This window comes from Castor canadensis, chromosome 9, assembly GCF_047511655.1.
Source record: "Castor canadensis chromosome 9, mCasCan1.hap1v2, whole genome shotgun sequence".
In the NCBI taxonomy this organism is placed as follows: Eukaryota; Metazoa; Chordata; class Mammalia; order Rodentia; family Castoridae; genus Castor; species Castor canadensis.
This window is the reverse complement of record NC_133394.1, coordinates 73,337,906-73,364,336: the sequence shown is the minus strand read 5'-3', so window position 1 is coordinate 73,364,336 and position 26,431 is coordinate 73,337,906. Positions and strand designations below refer to the sequence as shown.

The window sequence follows — 26,431 nt, the reverse complement described above, 5'->3', positions numbered from 1 at the left end:
TGTAAATTGTTCCTCAGAATGTGGCAACAGTGCATCTTCACTATTGTTGAGATTGGAAATAATCTTCTGAGGCATAAATGGGAAGATGTACTCAGGAAAATGAAAGGTATTTAAATTTCCCTTAGAGAATTCCTCTCTGTTCTGTGGGAGGCGCTTTCTCCATTTTATCTTCTAGGAAAGGAAGCTGTTTAGCTCCCAATATGGTCAACCAATTTGATTTACAATCAAGTGATTGTAAATAATTTTTAATATGGATTTTATCATTAGAAACAGTTCAAAACCATTCCAAAATGTAAGAAAGAATTGGTAGCAATGGAATTCTAATAGTTGTTTGGACTCTTACGGTGCAGGCCTTAATTTAAATGTTTTCATATGCATTGAGCTTTTTGCAATATTTATGCTTCTGAAATGCATTGAAAGTTAAGGGAGGAATGATCACATGGTCTGGTATACACAACTGATCAAAAGAGCCTGAAGCAGGTCAGTACCTCATCAAAGTCACATAGGCAATGAGTCACAAGGTCACCTTAAAAATACAACTATCATGGTTCCCCCTCATTATTTTGTAAAGCATACTGACCAAGAGAGTTAGAATTACACCAATGTTCAAGTTTTCATGTTTCCCTTCTCTTCATCTGTCTAATTCTTGTTCTTTCTTTTTTTCGCTAGGGGGGGTCCATTATGAGCAACACTTTATTTTATTTATTTGTCTATACAGGGGTTTGAACCCTGGACCCTGTGTTTGCTAGGCCAGCAACATTCTACACTTGAGCTATACCCTCTGCTCTTTTCTGCTTTCCTTATTTTATAGGCCATTTTGCCTGGGGCCATCCTCTGACTGAGATCCTCCCACCTATGCCTCCTGAGTACATGGAATTACATATCTGTACCACCATTCCTGGATTACTGGTTGAGATAGAGTCTCACTAGCTTTTTGCCAGGGCTGGCCTGGAACAGCAATCTTTCAGATCTCTGACTCTCAAATACCTAAGATTATAGATGTGAGCCACCATGCTTGTCCCATAGCATTTTATTTTAATACAAATGTTGGTAACACTTGGAGACTTTTAAATGTTATCTCAGACTGGTCAGTAGTGTTTCAACTGGTACCAGTCATATGACGGAATCTTGTAAATATTTTTTAAGTAAGAGAATAAAGCTCAATATATGGAGTTCCCTTGGAATTTGTGATAACTGGTACCATAAAATGATGCTTCATTTTTTCCATTTCTGCTTTTAAGGAACATTTAAAAAGCTGACTTAGGAGTCTTTACTCCCATTTCCTAAATGGAGAACAGGAAATATTTCTCCCTTTTGTTCCCCACAGCTCCTTTTCTTATCCTGTTATATTAAAATAAATACTTATTTAAAAAAAAGCTGACTTAAAATGACAAAGGACAGCGGTCCTGTGCGGTGCATGTACATATTCTGGAATTCTTGCCCCTTTCCCTTTACCAGAGTAGCCACAGTCACCAGGCAGTCCTCTGAGATTCTCTGTTTGCCTCCTGCCTATTTCAGGGACTGGTCTGTGCCTGCATTAGAAGGGCAACCAATCCTGACAGCTGGGGAAGGTGTGATATACCCTAATGGTGTGCTTTTGTAAATTGCTGAAATTGTTTCAGTATTTTCCTGTCAATTTCAGGACCCAGAATGGATGATCTTCATGGTTTCTTAAAGTTCAAACTTCTGAATTCTGTGGATGTCTCCCATAATGTGCTCCCTAACCTACATCCAATTTACTTTCTCTCTTGTCCATCTGTGGGCTATTGAATTGTAAAATGTTGGGAAGAATGATCCTGTAAAGTTTAAGCATGGTGGTCTCAGGCTATGGAATTTTGTTGCAAATGTGGTGGGAGAGAATGATTTTAGGCAGAAGGACCAGAGATAACATCAGCAATTCAAAGTAATCAATTAAACTGCGTGATGCCATTGCCTGAAACTGTCACATCTTAGAAATCACATGGAAGCCCAAGTGAGAATATTTCTAAAATGTGTGTCTATTTATGAACAGTACCTACATCAGAACAAGGTAGTAACTCCTTATTTCCAGAGTGTGTTTTTAAACAATGCAATAACATTGTAAAAAATGAACAATTTAACCCTTTCTCGTGAGGCTCCTAGAGATTGTAATATCATAGATCCATTCACATGCCAGAGGGAAGGGAAAACAAAGGTTATTATCTTACATAGTCATCAGAGGAGTTGTTTTCATAGAAAGGAATCATGGCTGCTTATCTCATTTTCCTATGAATGGCAAGAGCTCAATTTCATGGAATGGCTGTGTTTACCATTGGTGATGTTCATAACCAGTGTTAACGCAGGAAACTTACACAGTCAGTCAGGCAGTCTTTTTCTTCTCTTGTCAACTACACTTGCTATTACTGTAACCCAATTTCCTAGAGGATTCATGTACATAATCATGTTAGCTGCTAAACTGGTGAGAATTGAAGCTATTCGAAATTTGAAAGCAGTAGCATGTGTCAGCAGAGTAACTACATAAATTAATGTTTTTCTTTCCCCATGTTAAACACTTTTATATGCTTTTAGCTTGGTGGATGTGTACTGGCAGCATAGAACAAGTGGAGTTTTGGCAATTACTTATTTAATTTGAACATTATGGCACCAATCAGAATAATGAACTCTCAAAGACGTTTACTCAGGTTTTGTTATTTTTATTATTTATTAGAATAATTTTGTACAACTCTTTATGCTTATCACACTTTCAATCTATAAATAGCACACCTCCATTTCATTTATATTTAAAACACAATCAATAAAAATTCATTTGAAAAAGTTCATTTTGTGTAATTTTTTTTTTTTTTTGAGGTCTTGGGATGTGAACTCAGGATCTTACACTTGCTAAGCAGGAAATCTTCAGGCACTCTGTTAGTCCTCTGGATGGAACTGGAGAACATCATCTTAAGTGAAGCTTGCCAGGTTCAGAAGGCCAAAGGTTACATGTTTTCTCTCATATGTGGACTATAGACCCAATACTAATATATAAATATTATGAAAAATAGGTCATGCTAAGGACTTCTCCTAAGAGGTTAAAAAAAAGGAAGTTAAGAAGCCTAATATGGTTGATACACTGTATATACATGAATGAATATAAAATTTTTAAACAGTTGAAGTCACCATAAGAAAGGGAATAAAGTAGAAAGAAGAAAAATAGAGGACATGAGCCAATTCAGGTTATACTACTTATAAACATGGAATTCTTAAACAAACAAAAATGTAATATTTTTATATTTTGTCTTTTACAAAATCAGAGAACAGGAGAGCTCAACAGGTCCTGTTTGTTCGGATGGGTACCAGTGGGATGGAGAAGCATATGTGGAAAGGGTATAGGAGGGTGAATGTACTGTGTACACATGTATGCAAATGTCAAAATTATATCTGTTGTAACTATAACAGAAATGGGAGGAGGGCAGACAAAGGAAAATGATAGAGGGGATGAATTTAAGTATGATATATTTGATATATTGTAAGAACTTTTGTAAATACTACAGTGTACCCACAGCACAACAATTAAAAACTGAAAAAAGTTGGTTTTGCATAATAAATTTCATTTTTTCTTATTATACAATAGTTGGATGTAAAATACATATAAAAAAATACAGATGAGAGAAAAATACTGCAATAAATTACTTGTAATTCTGAATCCCAAAAGCAGTAATGCTTAATAGTTGACTATATTTCATTATTTTGTTTAAGAATATGACCTAAAACAAGTGCTTTGCATTTCCAGATGGCTTCTTCCCCCATTGCTCCACAAAACGCTGTCTCTCTGAGCACTTTATATATTTGTTGTTAGTTTAATGACTACCTATAGATAGATTCTTGTCTGAATGAATTGTTCCCAAATACTTGATTCCTATCATGCATTTATAGCCCTATGAAGCCAGAGGTTATACCTATTTCATTTATCTTAGTAGTCCAATGGTAGCAGGATACCTGGCACAAAATATGGTTCCATGGATATTTTGTTGTTTTTCTTAAAACAATAACGTCCTCTTAAAAACAATATTTGGATTTTATTTTATGACAGCAAATTGTTCAGATTTTCACTACTATCAGAAGGGTGTTCAAAATCTCAGTCACGTTGTTGCTCTTCTCTATATATTTTGATTGCTCCTGACTAAATCCTTCCCATTCTACATGTACTTTTGTGTTTTGGTTTTTTTTATTACTATTCATTTATTCACATGTGCACTACATGCACTTTTGTGACTTTGATTGCCATATACATGGCAATCCTTCCTAAATCAAAATCCTCTACAGAGCTTCTCTTTACATATGTAAATGTGATCACAAAGTGTCAATTTCCACTTTGATACAAACCCAACATCTCAGAAGGAATATTTAGTAAACCAAAATATTCACTCTTTCACCAGCCCACCTTCCAAAAAATAAAAAAAATGTACCTGTCTGTGAGATATTTAGAAATATCCCACTGTAGTGAGTTTGACTTGAAGGATGATGGAACCCCATTTATCAGAAAAGGAGAGAAATCTAAGACCAGTCTAGAGTACTAACAAGAAGGTATATTTACTTTTGAGGAAAATGCACAGGAGACCAAATTAAATCCTTAAATATGTCAGTCTTAGGATTTACATTTACAGTTGGGTAGTTGTAGACACAAAGACTCCTGAGGAAAGGGTTTTGATAATGAGGGTGACTTGGATTTTAGTATTAATCAATGTGTGTAGACAAGAATTTATAGCAGAAGTCTGGATCAATGTTAAAATAAATTAGAAAATGTCTGTAACTCTTTATAAGGAAATCCAGCTCGTAAATATAGCCATGTACATATATCAAACGAAAGTCATTTGTTTTCTAGTGATATTGCAAAATTATTTATTTCTTTCTTTCTAAAAATATGATTACTGTAGGCAGGGGAAAAGTCAGTCAACTGTTACTAAGTTACAGTTAGATAAGAGCAAGAAGATCTGCTGTGCTGTTGCAGTGTAGGGTGAATATTGGTACTAATGATGTATTGCATTTCTCAAAAGCTAAAAAAAAGGACTTTGGTCTTTACCATAAGGAAATGATAAATGAAGAGTTAGACATGTTTTACTTGCTTTGAGCATTACACAATCTTTGTATGTGTTGCAACATTGTATGTTACTCATTAATATGTATTATTTCTGTTTTTGTGTTTCAGCTAAAAAAGTTTACTTTAAAATAATTTAAAAATAAGCTGAAAGAGTAGTCATTTAATATGCTAAGAATTGGGCGATTATCCACAAACATCTTAGAGTATAATTTCTGTTTCTGGAACAAAAAGAATTTCAACAAGATTGGCAAAGAAAATAGCAAGCAACTACATACCACAGACACAGACATCTAAACCTTTCATGAGAAACAACTCACTCTTAAATTTGTCTCCTCACTACTTTAGAAACTTTGTAGTGTTTTTTTTTTTTTGCCTTGTTACCCAAAGACTATTTCAGAGTTTGTCACAATAAATGTTTATGACCTGATGGACTGAGTGAATTATCTTTCTTTAGCAGTAGTCATTGGTTATAATTATAAATTTTCAAAAAAAAATAACTTAAACAAGCAACATTTAGGGAGGTTTTTGTTTCTACCAATTGCTTTAGTTTTCCATGGGCACTGTAATTTTAATTAGATCATATCAGTGAATTATTGTGGAACATTGTAGGTAATTCATCAAAAAATATTTGTTAACCAAGTTGATCAATATAAGTTTAAAGGAACAAACTTAGGACTGGGGATGCAATTCAGTAGTACAGTGCTTGCCTAGCATACTCAAGGTCCTGGTTTTCATCCCCAGCACTACCAAAAAAGAAAAAGTTGAAAATTGCATTTAGTGATAATTGGGAATGTGAAACTTTTTGGGGGTAGTACTGGGTTTTGAACTCAGGGTCTTGTGCTTTCCAGACACACAGTTTACCACATAAGTGATGCCCCAGCCCTAATAATGGGCAATGTGGAGCACATATTAGTGACATTTTGGGGAACAAGGAGGGAGCACTCAGCTCCCTCCTGAGTGCTGAGGGAGCACTGTGAGGACAGTAGTATAGGGATGGATGGTGTGGTCTGATAAAGGGAGACATATAGATAAGACATATCAAACTTTTAAATCTTTACTTATGTTTTTGTTAGCCAAGGAATAGCATTATGAAAACAGAAGTGATAAGAAAGTAGAATACAAATGTGCACACACTTACACACAAACTTATTGCTCATAAATATAAATATAACATAAGCCTTTTCATTCTTTAATGTACTAAAAAATAGATGAAATTCAATAATCCACTGTTAACCTGAATTGGAAGCAGTATTGTGAGAAAGCACAGTATGGTAGAAAGAACTCTTCAGAGCTACAAAAGTTTAAGTACTTCTCTGAATACAGTAATTTGATTGCTATATATTATAATTTAATCCATTTCCTGATTACAACACAACACTGTCACAAAGACACAATTCACGTAATAAAATTAAGGATAAAGTATGGAAAACACTTAAAAAACTAATAATAGAAGGGAACACTTAACCTAAAAATGAACATCTATTTTGCAAAAATCAAGAGAAAAATATCATACATGTTGAAATAATTTTTGGTAAGAGCCAAAGAAGATTCTTTCATTCTTCTTTTCAGTTAGGATAGCACTGCATTCTTACCCATAGTGATTAAGAAATCAAAATAATAACAACTAGGGTAATTCAAAAGTTGAGAGAACACCCTTTACTTTTAATGAAGTAATTATTTTCACAGAAATGCCTTAATGAATTTTTGCTTATAAAATAAGGCTGAATCAAAGAAAAAAAGAATTTCAACATGCATCAAAACATTATAAATCTTTAGGCCACAATATTCAGTCAGACAATGTACTTTTAAAAAGTTTTACAGTGTATTGAAGGTCTTCACAAAAAAAGTTAAAACGTTTTAATGAATACTTTAAACAATATTTAAATACATGGAGGCATTGACTTTGTTTTCTGGAAAAGACTCTATTGTAAATGTGACCATATTTCTTAAACTGAGCTATAGAATAGATGTAGTTCTAATTAAAATTCCAGTAAAGTTCCTTATAGAATGTGGTAAACTTACTTTACATTGAGTATTAAAGGAAAAATTTCAAGAAAATATGTAAGATTCATAAAAAGCATGGTGGGGAAATTTTCCCATCCAGATTTCAAGACACTATGATGTATTTTACACACACACACACACACACACACACACACACACACACACACACCCCATTGGACAAAAGGCAGATACTGCATTCAAAAAACTTTATCTTTTTTAGAACAGACATTGCACATACATGGTAAAAGATGAGCTGTTATTTTTGACAAGTTGCACTAAGAAATTTAATGGCCATTTCAAAAATAAAGTTAATTCCTAACTCACATGTATATATATTAAGTATGAAAAGTCATGTTATAAAACTTTTTAAAGATAACACTGGACAATTTGTTTATGAATATGTATAAGGAGGAAATTCTTAATTAAAACAAAAGGCATACATCGTAAAGGAGAAGACTGCAAATTTTATTGTGAGAAAAATAAGAATTTCACTAAATACAAAGATGTCACGAAGAGTAAAAAGATAAGTTATAATTGGAAGATTCTTTGTCTTACACGTCACAACCAAAGGATTTGCATCTAGTGCATAAGGTCAAGAAAACAACAGTTAGGAATAGGAATTTTATAGAAAAGGATGTGTAAGGGCTCCGATGACATATTAAACTATGTTAACGTTCACACATATCATTATAAAACAAACAGTTGAAAATTAAAAGAAAAAGCTTGATATTTTTGTCCAATCACCTTGGAAAACTATTTAGAAAACTATTAGATTGAATATCCATATTCCTAGCAACTCTGCCCCTAAAGAAATTTTCACACATGTGCATGAGGAAATTTGTATACAGATACTTAAAGCACCATTGCTTTTAATAGTCATTTATCAGAAACCACTCAGAGACCATAATTCATAGAGTGGATAAAGAAACTGATTGTTTTTCCTGTGGAATAACCATAATTCAAAAAATCATAACAGTTACAAGAGTCATTTTAAGGAAATAATTCAAGCAGATCAAAGTTAACAGAGATGAGAAGGTTAACTAACTAATTTTAAGTCATTTAAAGAACATTGGCTTTTACTCTAAATAAAATAGGAAGCCAATGGAGAATCTAAGACCAGAGTGACATTGCCCAACTTAGTATTTTATCAGCTCTCCAAGATTGTCACATATATATATATATATATATATATATGTAGTCACATATATATACTCATATGTATATTTATATATAAGATTACTGAAGAGTCTGATATGTGGAGTAGGATTAAAAGGAGGTTTGTAAGACTTCAAGAGGTTTCCATATATTCAGAAAAATAGGAAAGTCTGCAAGAGAAGAAGATTTTTGAAGGAGGTAGTAGCAAGAGGCTAAGCATCTAAATCTTTGACACATTGAGATCAAGAGGCTTAATGGATAGTCAAACCTAGATCTGAGGGGCAATTAGATATATAAATTTAGGTACAGAGAAGAGGTCACTCCAAGTGTATAGCAGGCATTGAAAGTCATAAATTTGGGTGCAAGGAACAAGGAATTGTACCCAGGTAGAAAGAAAGGATGTTCCTGGATTAGCCTGATGATATTCCACAATTAGGTCAGTGGTTCCCCTACTCTAAAAGTGATTTTTTGTTCTCTAGGTTACATATCACAATATCTGGAGATGTTTTCCTTCATTACAATAGGAAATAAAGGTGCTAGTTGGTGTCTGGTGAGTAGAGGGCAGGAATTCCACTAAACATTCTCAATGCAAACAACAACTCCACAATGAGGAATTATCAACATACAATCTTAGTAGTGCCAAATTTAGGAGACCGTGTTCAGAAATCTTGTTTTGGAGTGTGGAGCAAAGAAGATCCTGAAAAGATACTGCTTTAGACTCAGGAAAAAAATAAAATGGCAGTGGTCCGAAAGGCAAGGAAGAAAGTAAAGGATGAAGAAGTAATCAAATATGGTAAGTCATTTAATACTTCAAGAAAATTGAAGTATTAAAACTGGTAGGTCATTGCTGACATTGATGGGGAAAGATTTCAGGGAATGATAGGAGAGTTTCGAGAGAGAATATGCAGAGGGAAATTTGAGGCACCTGCACATCCATGTTTATTGCAGCACTATTCACAATAGCCAAGTTACGGAAACAGCCAAGATGCCCCAGCACTGACGAATGGATTAAGAAAATGTGGTATCTATACACAATGGAATTTTATGCAGCCATGAAGAAGAACGAAATGCTATCAATCGCTGGTAAATGGATGGAATTGGAGCACATCATTCTGAGTGAGGTTAGCCTGGCTCAAAAAACTAAAAATCGTATGTTCTCCCTCATATGTGGACATTAGATCAAGAGCAAACACAACAAGGGGATTGGACTATGAGCACATGATAAAAGCGAGAGCACACAAGGGAGGAGTGAGGATAGGTAAGACACCTAAAAAACTAGCTAGCATTTGTTGCCCTTAACGCAGAGAAACTAAAGCAGATACCTTAAAGCAACTGAGGCCAATAGGAAAAGGGGAACAGGTACTAGAGAAAAGGTTAGATCAAAAAGAATTAACCTAGAAGGTAACACCCACGCACAGGAAATCAATGTGAGTCAATGCCCTGTATAGCTATCCTTATCTCAACCAGCAAAAACCCTTGTTCCTTCCTATTATTGCTTATACTCTCTACAACAAAATTAGAAATAAGGGCAAAATAGTTTCTGCTGGGTATTGGGGGGGGAGAGGAAGGGGGCAGAGTGGGTGGTAAGGGAGGGGGTGGGGGCAGGGGGGAGAAATGAACCAAGCCTTGTATGCACATATGAATAATAAAAGAAAAATGAAAAAAAAAAGTTGACAGCCTAAACAGTCCAGGCAGATAATGTATGTCCTAAACTGTAATTCTGTTCCAATTTCATAAAAATGTTGTGACTATATTATTAAAAAAAAAAAAAAAAGAAATTCCTGGAGAATAAGAGTGATAGATGGAGGACACTAGGGGGTTTCACTTGTTTGTTGTGATTAGCATGGGAAAAATAACTGTCCTATTATGCTGTTATAAATGATCTGGCACAGCCAAACAAATTGATGTGGAAGAAAAAAAAGGGGGGGGGGAATGCTAGAAGTAATGCTGTTAACTCTTAAGAGAGGGTGTAATGTAGTCATTGGTATGCTTTAAATACTTTTAAAATTAAGTGGTAAAAGAATAACCATTCCAGTTATGTATTCATGTATACCTATATGAATGTTATTTTGGGTATCTGATATTAGTCATATTATTATACTCTCTCCACTCAGTTTTTAATTGCTGTTACCAGTCCTTTATAAAAAACTACTTTATAACTACTTAAGACTATGTGTAAATAATACCTAGTACATTGCTTTGTCACACACAAGGTTTTCCAATAATGACAGCTACAATATTAGAATTGTGATTTTAACATCCTTGAAATATTTTACTGATACAATCATTTAAAGCCTTAAATATAATTTGTATAGTTATTTAGCAACTTCTTATGGTGCTTTCTGCTCAAAAAATTGTTGATCTCTAACAGCAGATACTAGAAAAATCAACACAATCAATACACTTCTATTCCAAATTAATCACATGCAATTTATATTAAATTGCTCCTTTTATTTTCAAATTACACATAAATGCTGGTAATATTTACTGAGTGCCATCTGATGCTTTGCTACATGTATGCACTGTAATGTTCAATCAAGGTAACCCTAACTTCTTAAACATTTATCATTTTCTTGTAGTGAGTTATTTTGTATCTTCTGTCAATAGGTTAAAAAAACTCTTGAACATTTTTGAGTTTTTAAGGTATTCATAAATGCTTTCTAAATTTAAATTTATTTCAATTTCAGCTTATACTGATATTTTTTTTCATGGAAAATACATTTGCTTTTTATTATTTTTGTAAACATTCTTATTAGTATATGAGCATTATATGGGGTTAAATTGTGACATTTCCATATATACACATACCCTAGTTTGGTTCATACCCTTCATTATTCTCCCTTTGAAATCAGACAATTATTTTTCAAGATCAAGACTGGTACTAAAGAGTATCTTTCTTATGTTTAGTGTACAACACAATTGTCAATGTTCCATGATAATTACATATATAATTGGCATCATTAACCATTTATATGTCCAAAGCCTATTCTTTTCTATTTTTCTCTTTTTTACTATAAAAGTTGCTCAGCTTCCATAACTTATATAAGCTGCACATATTATTAGGGTGCCTGGAATTTTATGTCGTTATATACTATTTAAAATACTAAAGCATTCAATCTCAAATTACAACAGCCAAGATGACATTATATCTGGCATCAAACACCCACACACACATGCACACATATGAACACACACATGAACACCAGAAGCATGCTTTTGCAGAGTTCCTAAGCAGAGCTTACTTTAAAGACTTCTGCTTTCTCCAAAGATTACATTTAGAAGTATAAACATTACTGTTCTCATGATATTGCATAATGTGAATAAAAATAATTTACTGGGAAAACCCAAGACACCTCCCAGAGTGAGATCTGAATTTCAGATTTTCACAACTATATTTGAAATGAAACCTGCTTACAGAGTGAAAGCTGTAGTTATGGTAAGGTGAAGGCATGTGAAATGTCTTCAAAGGCCTCTGTAGGAAAGAAGGACCTGCCTAGGACTGGTCTATGGGAGATAAAACAGATTCTAATGTGATTCAAAGTTAATGAACTTTTTTTTATGCATGCAGGAAAGGAAAACATGCAAATGCACGCATCACTGAATTATATAGCTATAACTTAATTATTTGGGAGGAATTTCTATTTGTGTTATATGTTCTATTATCAATGTAACTCAACTGGATTGCTTCATTACATTTGCATTTTAATGCACTAAAAGGATTTAATTTGAACTTTTCTTCCACAAGGCCATGCCAAACAGAAATTTATTTCAAAGTTACTATTTAAGTGTATTCTTTTTATTATAATCAAACATTCCAGAGTCAGTTGTGTTGCATGCAATCATTCAAGTGCAGAGTGTGTGGTTAGTGTGGAATGAAACTTGACTTAGTTTTTTAAACAATCTTATCAGCTCTGGATGAGGAAACCAAGTGCAAGAGTTGTGCTTCTGTTCTGGATAATGGGATTGTAAGCATCAAGGTTCTTTAGAAAAACTGATTACTACAAAGCCTTTGGATGAATAAATTTGGTATTTTTAGATCAATTTTACAACAATGTAGCTAATAATTGAGTTCTTTACATCTCAACATTGCTAAAAGAGTAAATTTCTAATGTTCTTACCACAAAAATGTCAAATACTTGAGCTGACGGATATATTATTTACCTTAATCTTTGAACAGTGTGTTAAAAATCATTTCTCCAATTTCTACCTCATAAATATATACAAGTTTACTTTGCCAGGACATAATAAAAATAAAAAAGAACAAATGCATTTATCAGTAAGAAAAAATAAAAGCATGTTATAGCAAGGAAGCAATTCAGAAAAGCAGAAAGAATTAATATATTATGCATTTGACTGTGACATACTTCACTGAATGTTTATTTTTAAATAAAATCTACTTTTTTGGTAGTACTAGAGTTTAATCTCAGGGCCTACACCTTGAGACACTCTACCAGCCCTTTTGGGGGCTGGATTTTTTTTTTTTTTTGAGATAGAGTCTCATGAATTTTTTGCCTGGACTGGCTTTGAACTGCCATCCTGATCATCTACTATGTAGCTAGGATTGCAGGCATAAACCACGGTGCTTGGCTAAAATCTATTTGTTTGTTTTGGAATTTTATTATAAATTCTCATGGGAGTACATACTTTAAAAAGCAGAACTGTTTCTAAATGGTAAACATTGAGAAAAAATTAAAAAATAGGTTTCCATATTACACCACAGCATCCTGAATAAACATATACATGCAAACATAAATCTGTATAGGCATGTATATTTATTTGTATAAAAGACAGTTGTATTTATATATGACATGAGAATTAATTTTTAACAAATAATGAAATAATGAAAGGGAAATACTTTAAATGTCAGCCTCTAAATAGTGTTTTTTCTTGTTGCACTGAGGGTACATTGTGACATTTATAAAAGAAAATAGGTTATAAGAAAGAAGAATCACAATTAAAAAAAACCAAAATGCTTATTGAATGTTACTAGAGGTAACTGATAAAATAAAAGTCTATTTCTCTCTCTCTCTTTCTCTCTCTCTCTATATATAATTATATTTTATATATGTCATATATTATATATATATTAGTGAGGGGGAGGAGAGAGTGAGGGTTGGGGGAAAGGGGGAGAAATGACCCAAACAATGTATATACATAGAATACATGAATAAAAAAAAACTTAAAAAAAAAAGATATTTATCCATATCAATTCAAAATGCATGTGAACTATATTATTAATCTCCAAAGAATATAAATTTCTCTATGATTGCAAACAAATAAAAATAGCATTATTCTTTAAAAAACCAATACATGTATGTGTTGTATATATATTTATATATATTTCTTAATATATAATTTAAAACAAAAATTAAAGAATAAAAAGCATTTCAGAGGAAGCTGTTTTCACAATAGGCAAATGTTGGATTTTAAATCAATAATAATTATCTGATACTTGAATTTTCTTAGCATTTCCTAAAATAAAGACTGTAATATTTCTTGGTAATACAGTATCATACATGCACACTATTTCTTTAAGAAATTACAAAACAACATGATAAATCGAAATTATGTTCACACTTTACTTTTTAACAGTTAATGCTTGAGATTCTGACCTTGAAAAGGTTTCACAAAACATTTCTATTTATATTGGTGTCTTACTTCATCTATTTCTAATTGATTTCTGTCTATTAAATTATTGTTTAGAGTATGGAGCCTACTCAAAATAATAAAAAAAAGCATACCTGGTCATCTAGCCCACCTTCATTACCTAAGCCTCAGTCTAAGTCACTTAGAATCTAGGAGATAGCTAGTTAATATTTAGAGAAATTTGGTATCTACAACTAATAAATAAATAACACTGAAGGTATCAGAACCCTCCCATATTGGGTGTGTTGGTAAGTGAACTAGACTATTCTACACTGGTTGATGAAAACTTCCCTCTGAAAACCTCAACTGTTTCTCACTAAAAAAATTATTAGGCAATCCAAAATAAACTAAGATAAGAAGGACTGTTTATATTTTTGGTGTGATAATTATTGCTACACTTAATTAGTTGTATGTCCTGATTTGAAACTTTATTACACTTTTATTCTTTATATCTTAAATATACACAATTCGATTGTGTTCTCAATGCTTAATATATCAATATACTGCAATACTAAGATATACTTGTCTGCATACTAAGTATGAAAATTCCAACTAATCCAAACATTTTAGAGGTTACATTTATGTGCACATACACGCATATACACAACACGATATAAAAATGGAATACTGCATATTTCAGGATAAATATGATTACAGTATCTATTTCAATAAAAATTAATACCTTAAACATGTAAAAGTATTTTACAATGTAGCTCAAAATAAGATATATAACTTTTCGAAGTACATATAATTTATGACTATTCTTTTGTTTTCTGAGTCTGGTATTTTTAACTTGCATTTCAAAAAGGATTTATCTATCAAACCAAGTGAATGTAATTTGAAATGTAATTTGAAATGAATTTTAACTGTTATAATGATTACAATGAGTAAGCTCTTGAGAGAAGTACCATATTTAGTAGGCATCCTGAAAAACTATATACATAAAACATGCAAGAAAACAAACAAAACAATGTTTATTGTTATTCTACCTAAGCTTATTTGAAGGAAAATAGTATAAAATCATTGCTATTATTTATATCATTTATCACTCTGTGGCTTGTGAAGACAGTTCTAGTATTGAGAAGCTTTATTGGAAACACCCCCCAAAATGGAGTAACTGAATGTGTCTGCTCAGGATCATTCAAAACTCTTGAAGTGTGTAGTAATTAAAATGGTTGAATATAATTCCATGTAAAATGAAATGGCTCCATCTTAATTATCTCATTACTGAATTATACAATAACAAAGATTTTTCCCACTTAAAACAATGTAGATATAGTCAATTTACCTAGATATTTATATCTTTCTATTTGTACATCAATTTGCTCATATATACAAATTGAGAAGTTTTTTGGGGGTTTTTTTGATGGAATTGAGGTTTAAACTCAGAGCCTGGGGTCTGCTAGGAAAGCACTGTACCTCTGGAGCCATTGGTCAGGCCCAACAAGATGATTTTAAAAAACTCTTGTTCTTTGTAAAAGTGCTACCTTATGATATTAGTCAATCTGTAAATCAGCTTAAATATTATGTTCTTTTTTACATCTGTTACCAAGATAAAATGTTTGGAATATGCCAGAAATAGAAGTGACAATACTCTGCCTATTGAGTGATAAGATGTGAATAGTAAAGCACAATAGTGTGAGTATAGCATAATTTATTATACATTTTAGAATGAAGTAGAAAAAAGAAGTTTAAAGGGTCCCAATTCTAAGAAATAACTGTTTAATTGTATAGAAATGATTATTGTACATTGTACATACATTCCATAAGTACATGTAATAATTATATATCATTTTTAAAAGGCTATGGGAAGAGTAATTTTTGAGAAAAAGATTGAATAAAAAGCAAAAATATTCAACTGTTTCAATAAAATTAGATTTATTTTCCCTGTACATTAGGGAAAGTTTTAATTCATGGTGTTCTTGGTTTTTACTAAAAGTTTACAATTTTGCAATTAAGGTGTATTAGATAATCAGGATTAAATCAAAATAATACATTTTTAAATAATGAGATACTTAAGATACAAGTTACTTTGAAGAAATATTTATACACTCGAGAAACCATTGAAAAATGAAAACTATTTTGGAGAATTTTTTCTCCTTGTTTCTTTTTTAAATTGTTTTTTAGATTAATTAATCATAGGGTCATGAGAAATTGCCCCCAAAGAAATAGTCAGATGAAGCTTTAAAATCATTTGTAAAAGTTATTTAAAGCCTTCCTTTTTGTAAATGCCCTAATTTTTTATTGCCAAAGGAATGAAATACAGTGCACTTAATTGTATTTTCAAAGTTGTACATTCATTTTTATTACTGTGATTTTCTTTTGCTTTTGCCCTACATGGTCAGCTAATATACTTTATGGCAAAAAACACAATTGCACAATTGAAGGAGCTCAGGTTATGCAGCACTTAAATTTTCTATTAAAGAATCTAAGGTTCTGAACAAAAAATTGTGCAATGTACAAAGAGCACAAACTTATTTTCAGAAACTTACTTTAAGCCCTAAAATTTCATTGCAAAGTGATTTTCATAGTATGCTTAAAAGTGAAATGGAAAAATAGACCTAAGCTAATGCTGGTGCTTTACATCATTAATCATATTTTCTTGCAAGGCTGAGATTGTAAGGATTGCCATTCCCTGTTAGCCCAGGCAAAAAAGTTCACAAGTCACAATCTCAACAGAAAAAAGCTGGGCATGGAGGTGTATGACTGTCATCCCAGATGTGATAGGAAGCATAAAATAAGAGGATCACGGTCCAGGCCAGCCTGGGCAAAAAGTGAGACCCTATCTCCAAAACAACCAGACGAAAAAAAGACTAGATGCCTGGCTTAAGTGTACGACACCTACCTAGCAAGCACAAAGTCCTGGGTTTAAACTCCAGTATACTTTCAAGAAATAAATAGACCTAATTACCTTATTTTAAATGTATTGTAGGGCCAACCAAAAAGAAAAGCTAACTGTGTTAGTTAGCTTTATATTATTGTGACCAAATACCTGAGTAAAGCAGAGAAAGGGAGAAAGGATTTATTTTGTCTCATGGCTTCAGTGGATTCAGGCCATAATTCTTGGCTTGATCAATTCTGGGCCCATAGTGAGACAGATATCATGGCAGCAGCAACACAGGTAGCAGTGGCTATTCAACTAATAGTGGACAATATACAGGCTTCAAGAACACACCCCCAGTGATCTAATTTCCTCTAGCTAGACCCCACCTCCTAAGTTTCCACCAACTCCTGAAACAGTGTCATAGCTGGGAACCAAACATTCAACAAATGAGCCTGTGAGGCACATTCCACTCCTGGCCTCAAAAGGCTTATAGCCATTTAAAAAATGCAAAATACATTTAGTACATCTCTAAGAATCCCCCAAATCTTAAGTTCTGCTACTGTTTGAAAGGTCAATTCCAAAGTCATTTCTGAGACACAAGGAAAACTTTTAACTGCATCTGTAAAATCAAAAAGAATGTTACTTCCAAAATATAATGAGTAAACATTCCCATTCGAAAAAGGAGAAACAGGAAAATAGCAAGGAAGAATTGGAGCAAAGCAAGACCAAAACCCAGCAGAGAAAACACTGAATCCTTAAGCTCCATGTCCAGCATCCAGGGTACATGGCACAAGAATGTGTGCTGTAACAGCTATGACCTTGCCATTTACAACCTACGTGGCCTTTCTCTTGGACTCAATCCACTTGTTGCCTGCATCTTTCCCCAACAGATATTCCATGTTCCTGGCATCTCTATCAACACTAGAGTCTCCAATACAACTTATGCTTTACTCTTGCAGCTTCATGCACAACCCTTTGACTGTCTGTCTGTAGAATCCTGTCTCACCACACATTGTTTGGCCTCCCAGTTCTTCATCTGAATCAGATTGGAAGCTTCTATTACCCCTAGCTCTTGAGTTCTGCATTCTACAAAATTTGCATCACATCAAAGACACCAGGGTCTGCTTCACAGTTCAAGTGGTAGCCAGACCCCCCTTGGACCATGGCTTCGGTGACTTACCTAAAAATACAAAAGCAACTCTAAGCTCTGAACTGCACAGTTTAAGATCATAAATTTGGGGCCAAGAAAGAAGTGCTTAGGGCATTACAGACATGAAGAAAGACTTTAAGGTTTAGGCAGTTCTCTAATCAGATACAAGAGGCAGAATTCCATCATGAATTCCAGTAACTCACACTCTTATATAGTCACCTCACCTGAGTAGACAGGTCCTATAAATTGCTTCAGAACATAACAAAGGTGATCTGACATCACCCTTGTAATTACATGACATTATATGGCATAGAGAAGGGGACTTTAAAGGTGTAAAGACTCAAATCAATTTACTTTGTGTTTATTAAAAGAGTGGTTATGCTACCTGAGCCTGACCTGATGAGACTGTTTAAAAGCAGTGTAGAGGTCAAAAACTAAATTCAGAAAAGTCTTTTGTGGACTTCAAGAACAAGCCTCTAAGAATTCTCAACTGAAAAGAAATAAATCTTGCGAGCAATCAAGTAGTTGTAGAGAGAACCCTGAAGCTCAAACAAGAACCCATCCCAAGTGGAAACTATATATTCTGAGTTGAGAAGCTAGCTAACCTGCACCCTAAGTAGTGACTCATAAGACTGTGACATAATAATTGTTTTTCACATTAAGTGTGCAGCAATTTTTATGTATATTTTAAAAACAAAATAAATACATGTGTATTTTTAAAAATGAACATTTGGTGATAACCAGGCTGACACTGACAAGGCATTTATTGCAACAAAACTATACAAAAGGCACATATAAGCACAATCTGCTCTCATGACTGTAAGAAAGCTTGACTACATATAGAGGAGTAAGGCCTAAACTGAAATTTTTGAAAATACAATAGCTCATACAGAACATTGTGTTTATATGAAGAATTATGCTTTATTTAAAAATTTTTCTTTGTTCAAAATAGTTGAATTGAACATATGAGACAACTGAAAATCAGACTGATTGCTGGTAAAATATAGAACAAGTTAGGAAAAAATTAAAAGGAGGAAGAGAATTTCAACTTGAAGTAATATAAAATTAAAGATACACTCATGATTTCAGAACACAGTGGAATTTGAGCTCTTACTTTAATCAGGAGAAATCTGGATGAGATATGAAGGTTGTATCAGCAGACCATAACAATTATGATGCAACAATCACACAGTTGGTTTCATACAAAATTTGATCTGAGTCCTAGTGCTGTATGTAGGCAATGATACCCTTTAAGCCTAAGTTTGTCTAATATACACCAAAGATGTTATGGCCATAAAATAAAATCATTTTTATAGATAATTACATGCTATATTATGAATACTTACAAATTTAACTGCTATTATTTCTACCAACTTTCATTACAGTAAGATGAAACAAGAAAAAGAGAGGCCAATGCAAAGTGTTAAGAAAACTCTGGTTGAGAGAGGGCAGTCTGGGTCAAGGCCACAGCAACAAGAGGAAAGAATACACAATAGAAAACTAAATAAAGCCACATTACAAAGGGAGGGATGTCAAAAACTATAGAGAAGCTGGGGATAGCGGCTCATTCCTATAATTCCAGCTATGCAGGAGGTGTACGTAGGACAATCATGTTCCAAGGCCAGCCCTGTGAGACCCTAACTATAAATAAATAAAGCAGCAAGAGCTGGAGGTGGTGCCCTTGCTCAGCAAGTGCAAAGCCCTAAGTTCAAACCTCAGTGCCATTAAAACAATAGTATGGATTCACAACATGCAGTATAAAAAAATTGATGCAAGTAATGATATCTATGAATTTTCAGACCAAGGTGAATGGAAAAGTATGTGAATTAACTGACAGGCTGATGGGGAAATTAAGATGGGGAATTGTGTTAGGGATGAGATAACGAATTCAAAAAATTTTAAGATTGTTAATTTTTCTACCAGCTCCATTTAAAAATTGAAACACTAGCTATTGCTAACCAATAGGTAAAATGTTACTCAAAAAGACCTATCATCTTTATACTTTAAAGTGGAACTTTCTCACACAACCAAAGTTTCCTATCTCCTCCGGGATCCATTTAGTCAGACATACATAAACATGTGTAATGGAGGTTCACTTGGGAATCTGATGCAACTCTGTGGTTCATCTAGAAGCTGTGCTGTAATCACTATCAACTGTGGTCTCCTCCCTGTCTCAATCAGCCTAAACTCTACATGCAAACAAACAGCAACAACCTCATATAGAACTAGATACAATAAAGATAAGTGCTTTATTTTTCCTAAGAACTCAAGCACCCACCTGAGAATACTTCTTTTGGTATTGTGCTTCAAGGCTAGTAATTTTACTTTTTTAGTTTATTTTTCTTTTGGTGGTACTGGGGTTTGAACACAGGTTCTTAGGCTTGCCACTCAGGCGCTCTATTACTTGAGCCACTCATCCAGTTTATTTTCTTTTTAAATTTGACCTTACAGACTATTCAAACTTTTGATAGTTAACTGGTCTGAAGGTGTGGGTGGGAGCAGCTATTGATAACACAACTGCTGTTTGCTTGAAGTGGGCTTAAGTTTGCCATGAATTTGTACTTGAATTTGATATCCCACTGGGGAAAATAACCTTCATCTCTTAGAAACCAATTGCCCTATACTGTTATTTTTTATTCTATCTGAGGCTCAAAGGAAACCATTGGCTACTACTAAATAGTCTATGAGATCAAACAATGCAGCATCTTTAAAACATTAAATACAGAGGAAAATCTTTTGATCTTCCATACCATGCATTCAAAAGTATGTATACTAAGTAGTGGATGCAATAAATTAATATCAATATAACTTCATAATTAAGTAAAAGTCTGGATGAAATAATGAAAGGCATTCACACGAGAAAAAAGAATATTACAGAAAAAAAAGAAAAAACAACACTAGTTTTGAAAAAGATGCACCCAGGTGGATATTTGACCTAAACAAACATGCTAGATGTGCTCAGTGGGCTGCTTAGTCTGGTTTGCTTTGCTGATTCATCTAATTTTAATTGTGAGAACACAGGCTGGAGAGGTGGTGATGTTTAATGTCAGTTTGTTTTCTAATATCTAAAATGAAGATAATAACTTTCACAGTTACATAAATGTTAAATTATTTAATATGAATGACCTAATATGATGATATGAGTTAAATATGCTATCTATACTTCCTAACACTTTAAATGGTTTCTTTTCCTGACTTCTTTTTCTTCAAACAAATCTAGACTAGAAAAGCAAATGTCCAAATATCAATAAGTACTCCATTATGAAGCAGCAAATGATTGCTGGTAGCAACTAACTGTCTCTATGCTTTAGAAGCCATGAAGAGCCTGCCTGCTTCTTCCTAAAATTAGTAGCTCTGAGTTCAACTCTGTGATAGCTCAAGGTCCTGGAAATTCCTTAGAATTTGAGAAAAAAAAGCACATAATCACACAGGATATGTGGGCTTGTATCATTTCATGTTTGTAAGAAATTTCCTTTTAGGGTTTTAACAATTAAAAAAATATAGTCTCTGTGATCACTAAAATAGTATCTAATGTGTTTTATAGAAGTGGTCCAACTATGAAAGGTAAATTATTTCCATTTCATTATCATCTTTGGGGAATATAGTTTAGGTACATGCTTGTCTAACTAAAGTATGTTTGAATTGCTACTTTGGTTCTACCTTACAAGGGAAATAGTTCACTAAAGTAAGTTTTTTAACTGTCAATTTTAATGAATAGATTTAAATAAAACTCAGTGAATGTGTATCTCTAAATCTTTTTCATTGTGCTTTACAATTGGCAGCAATGTTATGAACTAGTCATGAGTTAGAATACTATCCTCTGTATTGACATACAAATGAACTCACTAGGTAACTACTTTACATTAGAGATTTACGTAGTTTGATACCAAAAGCCACATTAAATTACTTGGTTTTAAGTGAGAAAGTTCAGAGTTAAGCTGCTTTTCTTCCCACATTTCATCATGTCTTCATGTGAAAACATTGATACACAAGGATTAAAAATATTTTATATGTTAGGGATACCCAGGTTCTGTTCCTTAGAAGTACATCACTTATTACCGCATATGTAGGAAGTTAACTATCTCTTACGGATATTTTTATAGGCAATAATTTTCAAATTTTTTATCAGAATTCATATTTTTTCAGATTTTACATAGTACTATAAACTCTTCATTATGGATACATCCATTCTGTTTCTTTATTCCTCGCAAATCTTTATTTTCAATTGTCTGTTCCTTTGCCAGTCAGTATGAGAGCTTCTGAAAGGCATTTTCATGCTAAGAACTGGTATGTGCTCAAGCATATTAACCTCAATAAAAAAAAAAAGTAACCAGAACACACATTTTCCACTAAAAATGAACATTTATGTCTTGGATCATTTCTTTTTCCTATTTATTGTAGAATACAACCAACCAAAAATGTACAGACATAGAGTATCTCTCATAAACAGTTTCTCATTATACCAAGCACCTACAATATTATAATTCTTCTTCTTTTAGAAAACTCATATTAAGACTCATTCAAACCCCAAACTTATCAAAATACTATTTCATCCACTATAATAATTAATTACTCAATACCAAGGTGATTTGAAGCACAAAGGGACCAATTGCTTGGTTGTACAGTTGTCAATTTAATTGGAAAAGTAGATTATTTCCACAGGGACCATAAAACTCACCTTAAGTAGACTATACACAAAGGGCATTGAAGATGTTAAAGCAGAGGGTGATTAAGTCTGTTTGGTAAGAATAATTGGTCACCTGGCTATTACAATGATGTTAGCAGCAGGAAGTTTTTTCCTAGCCTATAAGTTCGCAACAAACTTTTGAGTTTTAGGACAGTTTTATGTAGCAAAAATTTGTAGAATTAGAAGGAATAGGGCATACCACTTAAAACTTAGGGAGCTCACTAATACATCATCCTTAACATAAAAAATGGAAATTATTCAAAATATATTCTCAATAAACTATTAGTCAATGAACAAATATATCAATATAATAATAAAATATCACTTTAAAGATATTAAAATATCTTCCAAAATTTTAATATAATTCTAGTTCATTATTTGTTGTTGCATTTCTCTTATCAACTATGATAGTAAATAGAAAAGACAAAAGAATGAAAAATAATGCATAGCCATGAGAAAGAGAACTCAAATTGATTCAACTTTATCTTCAGTCTCACAACACAAATACAGAAATTCATCTTATTTGTAAGGAAAAATAAATCTAGCTAGTAAGATCATTTCTTATTTAATTTTTGGGCTGATCAAGGTACCTTAAGACATTTGGAAACCAAGAATAGCAAAAACTTGAGCATGTCATGGACCACATAATTAAATTATTAAATAACTTTTTAAATACACTTGTCAAGTTCATCATTTTGAAGCAAGTAGTGCTACATTTTCAGAACAGCAGTTATGGAATAAATTAATGACTTTTTATTATTGTTGTTGTTTTGTTTTGCTTTAGGTAGTACTGGGTTTTGAATTCAGGGCCTCATGTTTACTAAGCAGAAACTCTACCACCTGAGCTATTCCCCCACCCCAAATTAATGTTTTAACAAGCTATCCAGTGTTACGGCATACGATATTCCTTTGCATTTTATGTGAGGGGGTTATAGCCCTATAGTATGGTCACTTCTTTTTGGAAAAATTAATGAATTACCACTCTTGACTATGTTTTATAAGTGCCTTCAAAATTGGCTTGGCAGTTGAGAATCATATTCTTTACCCAAATATTGTCCCCTATGCACCAAGTTTGGGCTCACTATAAGAACCCAATTTTACCTTATTGCACAACTAAAATATAAAAGCTAAATGCATAGAAGAATCAATAATACTCATGTTTTAAATGCTCAAGCTCATTGAGTTGACCTATAAGTGACCTGTATTGTTATTTTTGCCAATAGCATATTTTGGTTTATATTTAAATTTATCATTTGTCACAACACTAAATTTCAAGTGTCTTAATTCACTTGAATAAAGACAGAGATCATAGAAAACTTTGTGCAAACAGAGTCAATGAGATTGTCTAATACATTTTTAAGAATACAATGTGTATTGTATGTTGTTACCTTTCACGGGTGTTATCAAATTAAGATATACATTTGTTTTGAGATAAGTAAATTTAAAGCAATTATAATTGTGTTTTAAATTCCAGTCTGAATATTATTTCAAACAAGAAAAGTTAAAAATGAATTGTAGTAAACAATGATTTTATATGAACTTAAGGGAGATTGTTTGATATAAACGTCTAGGCTGAGTATTTCATATCTTTTTCTTCCTCTCAACTAATTCACTTATTCAGTTTTAAAAATTGTATGAATATATAAACATAAGATCATATGACTGACATGAATCCTACTAGGAACATTTGTTTAGGGTAAAACATGGGAACAACTTAAGAAGAGCTACACTGGACAACAGTATTTGCGGCAATATCCATTTCATGTAGCAATATCTATTATAGGGCTAGGAAGTAAATAAAATGAAAAATCTCTACCCAGAGGAATTACTTGAAATCATAAACACTAAAGCTAAACCTCACCCTAGTAACTTAACAAAGCTAGAAATGTTTATGATATTTTAAAATATAAAGACATATTAACTTATTGCACTCTCCAGTTGCTGAGAGACATGCCTCTATTCAGTTGAAGGATAGTTAAGCATGAAAGAGCTTATAGTTTACCATTACAGAGCTGCAGTCTGCACTCTTTCCCTGCAATGAAAGGAATACTCTTTGCCTCATGTTTTTTCAGTATTTCTATTTAATCTAATGGCACTGAATGACACAAATGAAAAATTACAATCCTGTCAGAAAAACCATCATGCCCACTAAATAAAGTCATGAATAGTAATAAGAAATACAAGAAGCACCAGATAATTTGTATAATTTAATAATTGCGCACTAAGTGAAGTCCTGTTCAATAGTTATCCACACTGAATTCTTTCTCCATACATATTCAGAACACACTAGCAATTGACAAAAGGAACATAGCTTCAAAAGAAAATCTCTTATATAGTGAAAAGCTCTCTGTTAAACATGCAAGAGGTTAAACATTGCTGAAATTGTGAAACATATTCTCAGCCTACGCTTCCTGGTTTCATTCAATTACCAATAGCAGTCCAGACTATAATACAAACTAACACTGTATTATTAAATCAGAGCTTCTCATTTACGTCTACTTGTAACCTGAAGGACCAGAGAGAGAATGACATTTACTAGTCAACAACAGGACAAACAGCTCCCAACTTGGAAATAGACATGACCTTGGGATGTGGAATTCTCACAAACTGAGTTTTACAAGTTTTATTTGGATCTACTGCATAACAACACATCTCAGTGAATCCAGCATGGTACAGATATTCCTATTCCTACTTTTCCCCTCCAAAGCATGTTAAGAAAGCTCTGTACTTTACAGCTCATGCTTTAGATATGGGAAGTAATAATTATTAACCAGAAATTAATTCATTCAAATTTTTTAGTTTCATTTATTTTAAACAACTCGCTGGGTTTAATGTTATTTGTTGGCATAGTTGGGGGCTTGTATTGAATCTTCCCTGCCCTGAGCCATGCTGAGAGTGTTTCTCTAAAATGTCTATATTGATTAAGCAGGATGCAACATAATGACAGTAACTTAACACACACACACACACACACACACACACACACATAGCTCTCAACTCCCTTCTAGAATTTGGTAAATAATCATGAACAGATGCTGCAGATGCTCTTGTAAAAATAATGAAAATAGTGATTATTAAAATATTTTTTGCAGTCATTGCTTAAGTCCTGTTTCAAATTATGAAAATAAGCATAATTTATTTTCAAATTTTTATATGGCAGTCTGCATTTTCCCCGACTCCTAATCACGTATAAGAATATTTTTTCTTACCTTATTTTAAGTCAAAAAAGTCCCCAGAAAGATTCCGAAATGGTGTAGGTATATGAAACAGTAAAAAGATCGTCTTAGCTTGAAAAAAAATCAAAATAGTTTAGTCTAAAACTATCGAAATCTCCAAAGTCACGCCTGACTGGGTGTCCAGCTTGCAAAGTGACGCCAATCTGCCAGTCCGATACTACACTCCTTTGTCAAGTTAACGTGGGTCCTGCTGGTGAAGCAGATTCCCCAGGGCATGGGGTGCAAGAGGGCGTTGCCTCCAGGAGCTGGAGCAAGCAGTCCGCTCGCCCCAGCTCAGCATGGACAGCAAGGCGGACAGCACCAGCTCCGTACACCCCCAGCTTGTCTCAGCCACTGAACCAGGCTGATTCTCGCGCCTCCTCCCTAAGAGCTGCTGCCACTCAACCCCGGCTGCCCCGCCCCCACCACCTGACGTAACTGTTTTGTATATCAACTCGCTGAGAGGTGAGGGGCCACCCCCATGCCTGGGCTTCTGCTGGAGTCAGCTGTGGCAATCTTGACGACCACATCCAGGGTTAAAATCAGCCTGGCCATCCTTGGACTTCAAGCCCCGTTCACAACCAGTCCAGTGGAAACGAAAAGCGTTTGGTGTTGCTTGAGCTTCGCCTTGTCTGAGACCATGACTCCGATGCACTCTGAAGACCACGGCTGGCTGAGCCAGCCAAGGGGGGTG

General features: G+C 33.5%; 1 protein-coding gene across 4 annotated transcripts in view; it reads right to left on the bottom strand.

The window, feature by feature from the left end:
* The window catches only part of Fstl5 (follistatin like 5), a 749,493-nt gene extending 723,367 nt beyond the window's left edge, over positions 1-26,126 (bottom strand). For 3 of the 4 annotated variants that reach the window (XM_074041709.1, XM_074041711.1, XM_074041712.1), the window contains exon 1: positions 25,732-26,125. The gene's annotated coding sequence lies outside the window, so the exon portion shown is untranslated. Of the gene's footprint in view, positions 1-25,731 lie in introns of all 4 variants that reach the window. The other variant, XM_074041710.1, reaches the window with a different exon arrangement.
* Between the last annotated feature and the right edge of the window lie 305 nt (positions 26,127-26,431).